At 42.8% G+C, this 10,962-nt stretch overlaps 1 pseudogene; it reads right to left on the bottom strand.

Moving 5' to 3' along the window:
• Positions 1 to 2,028: 2,028 nt before the first annotated feature.
• Positions 2,029 to 10,634, bottom strand: LOC124556112 (annotated as a pseudogene).
• Positions 10,635 to 10,962: the final 328 nt, after the last annotated feature.

A 10,962-nucleotide genomic window follows, 5' to 3' on the forward strand; every position in this document is an offset into this window, starting at 1 on the left:
CTGAAAGATAGATTCAGCGAGACCTCGAGACTACAGCACAGCCACCGAACTTAACACGCCATAAATGTAACGGCTGTTTTCCAAATGACGAGCTATACGAACCAGAGGTTGTTGTGTAGTGTGTTTAATGGCATTCCATACCATTACGTGAGATGCCGGGTCTGTTTGACGATTATGAATGCAATCAGGCAACGTTCGTTTCCATGAGAGCCTCCACATAAGGGAACGTCAGTTTCGATGCTGTACGTAGAATGAGAACTCCTCTGATGGAAAAAACGTGGTGCCATTCGTATGTCTAATGTTGTCGATTGGTGCACCCCTCTCGCTATTGGTACCTCGTGGGAAACCGGGACATTGGTCGTCGTGGTGGATGTCCGTGGTGCTCCAGACACAACCACATTGTCCGTGTATGCCCCACCTAAATCCATCGCATGACACTCGTGGGATGCTGATCAGTGGGACCAGCAGTACCACGGAAAGATGAACTGCATTCTCGATATTCCACGATCACACCGCTGTCAAATTCTCCTTCTTACACAATGCACAAAACATTCTTTTCACAAACATGCAACATTCAAATGCGACTTCCGAATAGCCGGCCGGTTTGGCCGAGCGGTTCTAGGCGCTTCAGTCTGGAAACGTGTGACCTCTACGGTCGCAGGTTTGAATCCTGCTTCGGGAATGGATATGTGTGATGTCCTTATGTTAGTTAGGTTTAAGTAATTCTAAGTTCTAAGGGACTGATGACCTCAGATGTTAAGCCCCATAGTGCTCAGAGCCATTTGAACCATTTTGAAGTCCGAGAAATGAAAGTTGTGGGAAATGCACGAAAAAAAATTTATTACAATTTATGCCAGAAACAAGTATCTTAATGCAAGCCGTAACCATGCATTTTTTTGTCTTCTTGTAGCTCTTTCCTCCTAGTCTGATCCTTCTGGCGAGTTCGTTTGGCAACATTCTTGACTGACATTTCAGAACTAACAATACACATATCAATAGCCTTCAATAGGTTTTCAGTGAAAGGTCCCGATTCTTCCGGTTCTTTAGTTCCATAGAAGAGTTAAAAGACGAAATTTTAAAAATAGTAGATGAGTAAACTGTTGTCTTTGAGTGTCTCTTCTAAATGATGTTATTTAAGCTTTCCTTTGGGTTTCGTTTTCCACCATGTGTGTATTTCCTTGATAAATCTTAATTCCGTTGTAAATGGGCTCACAGTCTTCTACACTCTACGGATATATGTATCCTCTGATGGCGAGAAACAATAAAATATCGCAAACAAGGCCAGAGTCTTGTAGAAAACGGGGCGTAGCACTGCGCACTGTTTCAAATATGATGGCTTTTACAACATTTGTAGCTCGAATTAGACTCTGAAAACCGAAGACAATATTTATAACATGCTACAAAACAACTTGGTAGCAAAAAAATAACATTTTTTACCAATTTTACATGCCTCACCCGTTAAGAAATCAGAACACACGAGACAGATCTTCCATCGACTGCATCTCACCTGCTCCACACCGTTTTGACTCGTATAGGGACTGGCCATCATAGAGTTTTAGACCGTCTTCATGCTCCGTTAGACAAAAAGGAAACAAGGCACAAAGGACCTATAGAGGTTGGCTGCACGTGTGCACTGATGTAATCAAGGGGAAGTGAATATTTGTGCTGGACTGGGATTCAAACGCGGGTCCCCTGCTTACTGGGCGGATGCTCTGACCACTTTGTTCTACATGTCAATTTGTTAAAATGAAGGGGGTAAAATTTCATTGCTCAGTACCTTAAAACAGCAAAACTTTAACATTCAAAGAGCAGAAAACATTACACAAATTATCACACCTACACTAGAACACAGCAAGAAAATTGGAACCATAATGTCATTATCACAAATTTTCAAGTTTCTGCCTGCAGACCAGTAGCCAAATAAATAACTGATATTCTTCATCGCAGCACCTTGTCCCGATGTGAAACAAACAATTTTCTGTATTTCACGGACAAAAGTCTGTTGCAGTGTGTTCCAAAAGTGTTACATTATCTGTTCTCTCGCGACAGGGGTCTAAATGTCCTTTGTAAGACATAACCATCAGCAGGTCCTATACGTTTATAATGTCACTCTTTTGTTCCAACAATCTCAAAGCCGAATCTCTTACAGAACTCGATGGCACCTTCTTTATTTACTTATACGTGCAGGAAAATGCTGTCAAAATTTCCGTAGTTTTCGACATAGTTCAGTACATGTTCCACCAAATTTTGTACCAGTTCCTAGCCAGTGGTAGTGAAAAGAACAACCCAGTGTCATAATATATAGAGGGTGCAAATCCTCTGATGCATCAGTTCTGCAGCACACGGCACCCACAAAATTGTCATTGCAATATGCTAATTGTGCCAGCTCTCCTGCTTCCAACACATCCTTATAGAACTTGTCATTATATGATACTGCAAAGACAACTTGATTAAGGCGCTGCAACTGCTTTATGCTGCATTTTGTGACATCACTGAGTTCTATTTTGGATCGAGTCATTTTCAGTTTCCAGTTTAGGCTCGAATAGCAGGGTAAATGTTCTCCTGTGACTAAAATGAACTGTTAATCAAATTTTCACCTAGCAAGCACAACACCGAACACTGGAGCGCCATGCCGATACTTGACCACGAAGCCATCCGGACACAGTGGTCATTGCAACTGCATGGACTACCCTGGCACGCCTCCCATCACACACGCATTCTCAACTTATCCACACACTACTAATGTAGTGCCCCTCGCTCATTATCCTCGTTACTCGCGAGATTTCACTGATTCCCGTAAGAATTCAAGCCAGGTGTGCAACCGCACTGAAGAGATATTTGCCGTCTTCGCCTTAATTAAATACACTACTGGCCATTAAAATTGCTACACCAAGAAGAAATGCAGATAATAAACGGGTATTCATTGGACAAATATATTATACAAGAACTGACCTGTGATTACATTTTCACGCAATTTGGGTGCATAGATCCTGAGAAATCAGTACCCAGAACAACCACCTCTGGCCGTAATAATGGCCTTGATACGCCTATGCATTGAGTCAAACAGAGCTTGGATCGCGTGTACAGGTACTGCTGCCCATGCAGCTTCAACACGATACCACAGTTCATCAAGAGTAGTGGCTGGCGTATTGTGACGAGCCAGTAGCTCGCCACCATTGACCACACGTTTTCAATTGGTGATAGATCTGGAGAATGTGCTGGCCAGGGCAGCAGTCGAACATTTTCTGTATCCAGAAAGGCCCGTACAGGATCTGCAACATGCGGTCGTGCATTATCCTGCTGAAATGTAGGGTTTCGCAGGTCGTAACACATCTGAAATGTAACGTCCACTGTTCAAAGTGCCGTCAATGCGAACAAGAGGTGACCGAGACGTGTAACCAATGGCACCCCATACCATCACGCCAGGTGATACGCCAGTATGGCGATGACGAATACACGCTTTTAATGTGCGTTCACCGCGATGTCGCCAAACACGGATGCGACCATCATGATGCTGTAAACAGAACCTGGTTTCATCCGAAAAAATGACGTTTTGCCATTCGTGCACCCAGGTTCGTCGTTGAGTACACCATCGCAAGGGCTCCTGTCTGTGATGCAGCGTTACGAGGCCGTTGGGATCTAGCACGGCGTTCCGTATTACCCTCCTAAACCTACCGATTCCATATTCTGCTAACAGTCATTGGATCTCGACCAACGCGAGCAGCAATGTCGCGATACGATAAACCGCAATCGCGATAGGTTACAATCCGACCTTTATCAAAGTCGGAAACGTGATGGTACGCATTTCTCCTCCTTACACGAGGCATCACAACAACGTTTCACCAAGCAACGCCGGTCAACTGCTGTTTGTGTATGAGAAATCGGTTGGAAACATTCCTCATGTCAGCATATTGTAGGTGTCGCCACCGGCGTCAACCTTGTGTGAATGCTCTGAAAAGCTAATCATTTGCATATCACAGCATCTTCTTCCTGTCGGTTAAATTTCGCGTCTGTAGTACGTCATCTTCGTGGTGTAGCAATTTTAATGGCCAGTAGTGTATATGTCCTGTATGTTATTTTTGACATGCCCGAAAGAATATATATATATATATATATATATATATATATATATATATATATATATATATATATATATATAAGAATGGAATATTGGAGTTTAATACACAATCGACGGCGAGATTATTAGAGATAAAGCACAATCTCGGATCGAAGGAGAATAGTAATAATTCACAAAAAATCTTATTTCGCATTTGCATTAATCTGTTTCTTGTGGCACCGTTAAGCGTATGCGCTACTCATGGCGCATTTCCATACGAGTACTGTACAATAAATACCTTGTTTTGTTACCTGAGAGATTTAATGGCTGCACTTAATTAGATTCCATGATGACATGTGATGTTTGCAGAACACCGAAATTAACCGTGCAGTGACTCACTCGGTGGCGGCACGTGTTGTCCAGATGTAGGTGTAAATGTTTACGCAGAAGTCAAAGGTAGTGACAGCGGCGACCGCAGACGTGTTTACAACAGGTCTGGGACACTTCCGATGAGGGCTGTACGATCGATGGTTGCCGTGGCGACGCATTCTGGCGTCCACCAGCACCGCTCCCCTCAGCTTTCATTACGCTCTCTGCGCTCTCCGCCCACCGATCGCCAGCAGCTAACACAAATCAGCAGTGGGGGATCTCTCTACATTTACTGTACTATTTTCCGCCCACGAATTATGTGCCACTGTCTGAACAAAAGATGGGCTACTGCAGTAATTTTCAGCATTGTACAGATGTTAACGTCCCTATTATATCTGATGCTGTCATTCATAATTACGATCTGTTACAGTTATTTCGACGGTCAATTCAGAACGCGCGAACAACATTAAAGGAAAAAAATCGTTAGGCCCACAGCCTGGTGAGACAATGCTTCACATTTGTCGCCCCGTCGATGTCGCGTGTATCATAATCGCTATTTATTAATTCAAGCAGTTCCTTATTGATCTCACCGGGCTCCATATTTCACATTGCCATCCCATAAGTATCTCAAGTAATCAGCTAGATTCTAATTAGAAGCTTTCACGGCATTAAGTTTCAAGTAACTTCACACGAAACAAACTTCGATAGTTAATATTGGTGTTTGTTTATAGGTAAATGTCAGCACATTGACATCCCCGTGTCACACTTTTTTGAACCATGTCACTAGGTATTGGGTCCTCTAGCGGCTTGCTACGATACCGTTTGGCGGGAATTTCAGTGCGTACCAGGGTTGCCAATATGTACCTGCACAAAAACAAATAAATATTTACGTAGCTTCTTTTTTATGTGATGTTCAAACCGTAATGACTACCCTTCGTATCTGTAGCGTTCTGTCACAGTACGTAACGATAGCTCAAAAGAAGTAACTATAGCAACTATAGCCGACAGAGCTCTGGGTACGAAGAACTTTCTCACGAGGGTGGGGGCTACACAACACAACAGCACAATGTTACAAGCTGTTCCCACAAACAACGGGGATAGTTACCGATAACCAAAAATAAATGAATGCGTGAGTAGTCTGAGATGTGTATCCAGGGTGGTACATTGATCGTGACCGGGCCAAATATCTCACGAAATAAGTGCCAAACTAAAAAACTACAAAGAACGAAACTTGTCTAGCTTGAAGGGGGAAACTAGATGGCGCTATGGTTGGCGCGATAGATGGCGCTGCCGTAGGTCAAACGGATATCAACTGCGTTTTTTTAAATAGGAACATCCAATTTTTATTACATATTCGTGTAGTACGCAAAGAAATATGAACGTTTTAGTTGGACCACATTTTTCGTTTTGTGATAGATGGCGCTGTAATAGTCACAAACATATGGCTCACAATTTTAGACGAACAGTTGGTAACAAGTAGGTTTTTTAAATTAAAATACAGAACGTAGGTACGTTTGAACATTTTATTTCGGTTGGTTCCAATGTGCTACATGTACCTTTGTGAACTTATCATTTCTGAGAACACATGCTGTTACAGCGTGATTAATTAATGCAATAAATGCTCAAAATGAAGTCCGTCAACCTCAATGCATTTGGCAATACTGTAACGACATTCCTCTCAACAGCGAGTAGTTCGCCTTCCGTAATGTTCGCACATGCATTGACAATGCGCTGACGCATGTTGTCAGGCGTTGTCGGTGGATCACGATAGCAAATATCCTTCAACTTCTCCCACAGAAAGAAATCCGGGGACGTCAGAACCGGTGAACGTGCGGGCCATGGATGGTGCTTCGACGACCAATCCACCTGTCATGAAATATGCTATTCAATACCGCTTCAACCGCACGCGAGCTATGTGCCGGAGATCCATCATGTTGGAAGTACATCGCCATTCTGTCATGCAGTGAAACATCTTGTAGTAACATCGGTAGAACATTACGTAGGAAATCAGCATACATTGCACCAGTTAGACTGCCATCGATAAAATGGGGGCCAATTATCCTTCCTCTCATAATGCCGCACCATACATTAAGCCGTCAAGGTCGCTGATGTTCCACTTGTCGCAGCCATCGTGAATTTTCCGTTGTCCAATAGTCCATATTATGCCGGTTTACGTTACCGCTGTTGGTGAATGACGCTTCGTCGCTAAATAGAACTCGTGCAAAAAATCTGTCATCGTCCCGTAATTTCTCTTGTGCCCAGTGGCAGAACTGTACACGGCGTTCAAAGTCGTCGCCATGCAATTCCTGGTACATAGAAATATGGTACGGGTGCAATCGATGTTGATGTAGCATTCTCACTATCGACGTTTCTGAGATTCCCGATTCTCGCGTAATTTGTCTGCTACTGATGTGCGGATTAGCCGAGTCAGCAGCTAAAACACCTACTTGGGCATCATCATTTGTTTCAGGTCGTGGTTGACGTTTCACATGTGGATGAACACTTCCTGTTTCCTTAAATAACATAACTATCTGGCGAACGGTCCGGACACTTGGATGATGTCGTCCAGGATACCGAGCAACAGACATAGCACACATACCACACGACCGTTGGGCATTTCGATCACAATAGCCATACACCAACACGATATCGACCTTTTCCGCAATTGGTAAACTGTCCATTTTAACACGGGGATGTATCACGCCAGTCATGACAAAACTCTACCATCTGGTGAGCAAGATGTATGAGACAGACGAAATACCCACAGACTTCAAGAAGAATATAATAATTCCCATCCCAAAGAAAGCAGGTGTTGACAGATGTGAAAATTACCGAACTATCAGTTTAATAAGTCACAGCTGCAAAATACTAACGCGAATTCTTTACAGACGAATGGAAAAACTGGTAGAAGCGGACCTCGGGGAAGATCAGTTTAGATTCCGTAGAAATGTTGGAACACGTGAGGCAATACTAACCTTACGACTTATCTTAGAAGAAAGATTAAGAAAAGGCAAACCTACGTTTCTAGCATTTGTAGACTTACAGAAAAAGCTTTTGACAACGTTAACTCGAATACTCTCTTTCAAATTCTGAAGGTGGCAGGGGTAAAATACAGGGAGCGAAAGGCTATTTACAATTTGTACAGAAACCAGATGGCAGTTATAAGAGTCGAGGGGCATGAAAGGGAAGCAGTGGTTGGGAAGGGAGTGAGACAGGGTTGTAGCCTCTCCCCGATGTTATTCAATCTGTATATTGAGCAAGCAGTAAAGGAAACAAAAGAAAAATTCGGAGTAGGTATTAAAATTCATGGAGAAGAAGCAAAAACTTTGAGGTTCGCCGATGACATTGTAATTCTGTCAGAGACAGCAAAGGACTTGGAAGAGCAGTTGAACGGAATGGACAGTGTCTTGAAAGGAGGATATAAGATGAACATCAACAAAAGAAAACGAGGATAATGGAATGTAGTCAAATTAAATCGGGTGATGCTGAGGGGATTACATTAGGAAATGAGACACTTAAAGTAGTAAAGGAGTTTTCCTATTTAGGGAGCAAAATAACTGAGGATGGTCGAAGTAGAGAGGATATAAGATGTAGACTGGCAATGGCAAGGAAATCGTTTCTGAAGAAGAGAAATTTGTTAACATCGAGTATAGATTTAAGTGTCAGGAAGTCGTTTCTGAAAGTATTTGTATGGAGTGTAGCCATGTATGGAAGTGAAACATGGACGATAACCAGTTTGGACAAGAAGAGAATAGAAGCTTTCGAAATGCTGAAGATAAGGTGGGTAGATCAGGTAACTAATGAGGAGGTATTGAATAGGATTGGGGAGAAGAGAAGTTTGTGGCACAACTTGACTAGAAGAAGGGATCGGTTGGTAGGACATGTTTTGAGGCATCAAGGGATCACAAATTTAGCATTGGAGGGCAGCGTGGAGGGTAAAAATCGTAGAGGGAGACCAAGAGATCAATACACTAAGCAGATTCAGAAGGATGTAGGTTGCAGTAGGTACTGGGAGATGAAGAAGCTTGCACAGGATAGAGTAGCATGGAGAGCTGCATCAAACCAGTCTCAGGACTGAAGACCACAACAACAACAATGTATCACGAAGCAAATACCGTCCGCACTGGCGGAATGTTACGTGATACCACGTAGTTATACGTTTGTGACTATTTCAGCGCCATCTGTCACAAAGTGAAGAAAGTGGTCCAACTAAAACGTTCATATTTCTTTACGTACTACGAGTACAGGAATATGTAATAAAAAATGGATGTTCCTATTTAAAAAAAAACGCAGTTGATATCCGTTTGACCTACGGCAGCGCCATCTAGTGGGCCAACCATAGCGCCATCTGGTTTCCCCCTTCAAGCTAGACGAGTTTCGTTCTTTGTAGTTTTTTCGTTTGATGCTTATTTCGTGAGATATTTGGCCCGGTCACTATCAATGGACCACCCTTTATAAAGCACTCTTACGATAGCTCTTAAAGGAAAAAAACTTCATGTGTAAGGGTACAGTAGAATCTTTTCCTAAACAAAATGATATAATTTGATATGAATACTGAGTAAAAATGTATAATAATAAATACAAATATGGCATTTGGCCGAAACAGTGCGATCCTCGCCAAAGAGATCTTAAGCTCCTCAGACATAACACTGTACAGTTAGACCTTTACAGGGGTTGGACAAAAATATGGGAACGCGAGAAATGCAAGTTTGATCATAACTGCAGATGATAGCCAGGCCTGTACTTGACCACGAACTGAACCTGCGCAGTGTCCTCAATATGTTGCAAGTGTCAGTCGTGGTCGAACAGTGTTCTGCGTAATCCTCGAAGCTTCTTGAATTCGAGCGTGGGCAAATTGTTGGCGCACTTAGGCTTCAGTAACCAAGATAGTCGAAGAGTTTGTTGTTTCAAGACGCACCGTATCGAAGATTTATACCGCATACATGGAAAGCGGAGAAACAACCGCTAAGTAATAACACGGACGAAAGTGTGTATGGAGTGATGGACGGTCGTTGAAGAGGACAACGACGAAAAATAAGAGGACGATAGCAGCAAAAGACACTGCAGAACTGAATCTCGCACTCGCGATACCTTTCTGCACCAAAACAACACTAAGGGTACAACGTAACCTTTTACTACCGGTGTCATTGTTAAAACTCGACCTCGTAGGAAGATTACCGTCGCTTATCATGTTCTTCAGCTCCTGCAAGCTACCCTCTGTAGTAATGGTTTAAAAAGTTCGTGTGGTCCACGAAGTTACAGTCCCCTGCGAGTTATTGCTGAGGTATTAATAATTTCTAGCGGGTGGGTTTAACAAACCGGTAAAAATTTGAACCAACGGATAACGCAATATTTTTAGAACCACTACAGAAGGCACCTATGCAGGGCTTAATAGGCAGCATAGAGCTTTTATTTACTTTTATTTGTCGACCCAGCATTCGACTGTGGTAATGACGCCGGCCGGTGTGGCCGAGCGGTACTAGGCGCTTCAGTCTGGAACCGGGCGACCGCTACGGTCGCAGGTTCGAATCCTGCCTCGGGCATGGATGTGTGTGATGTCCTTAGGTTAGTTAGGTTTAAGTAGTTCTAAGTTCTAGGGGACTGATAACCTCAGATTTTAAGTCCCATAGTGCTCAGAGCCATTTGAGCCATTTTGTGGTAATGACTAACTTTCACCTATTCTTTATGAAGAAGGGAGGAAATGACCAGTCGAGGGTATAGTCTAATTGCTATTTATTTAATACCGATGACATTTCAACAACTAGCCGTGTATCTGTTGGAATATACATCATCACAACTGGTCTCTCTAGCTAACATGATTCACTTTCGCCACGTAATTATGGAAAGGGAGAGGGGAGCGCAGACCTGGCTTCAGTGGAATTTTATGCAGGCACACAGTTATACTTAAATCTATGCCTTCTATTGATATTTCGTTTAATTGCTACAGGTCGCGTTGAACAAGTTCAGCAAAGACTCTACAAGCGAACTCGGTCAGGGAGGAAGAGTATCTGCCTAAATATTTCAATTCTCATTCAAAACGAACGCTGAACAGGGGTAGCAAGTGGTGCACTTGACTATGACTGCCAATTTTGGTTTAATCCTGCGTTTCGAAACAACACCACGTTACGGAGCTGAGGGGGAAGAACATGCACACGTGGCCAAGTTGCGGTAGCCAACAGAAATACAAAAAAATACCAACACACGAGATTATTCCTTCCCTGTCTTACACTCATGCACTACTGTATAGTTATTCACCCGTCTACTGTACATTTCCAGATAGAAACTGCACTTTATCAATGTGGCGGTTACTCCGACCGACCACATGGCGGGAAAGCAAATGCACAAAGAAAACATGTGAAAAATAAAAAAAAAATCCCCCAAAATATTTCTGTAAAAGAAAGACCACATTAAAATACGTTAAATGAGTTAAGTTCTGTTAAGCATAAAGCAATAATACGACGGTGAGCTTAAGGCTCATGGTGCGTACGTGACCAAGGTACAAACGCGAAGTTCTTACTGAAATTTTACTAAATTAT

Source organism: Schistocerca americana, chromosome X (assembly GCF_021461395.2).
Source record: "Schistocerca americana isolate TAMUIC-IGC-003095 chromosome X, iqSchAmer2.1, whole genome shotgun sequence".
NCBI lineage: Eukaryota > Metazoa > Arthropoda > Insecta > Orthoptera > Acrididae > Schistocerca > Schistocerca americana.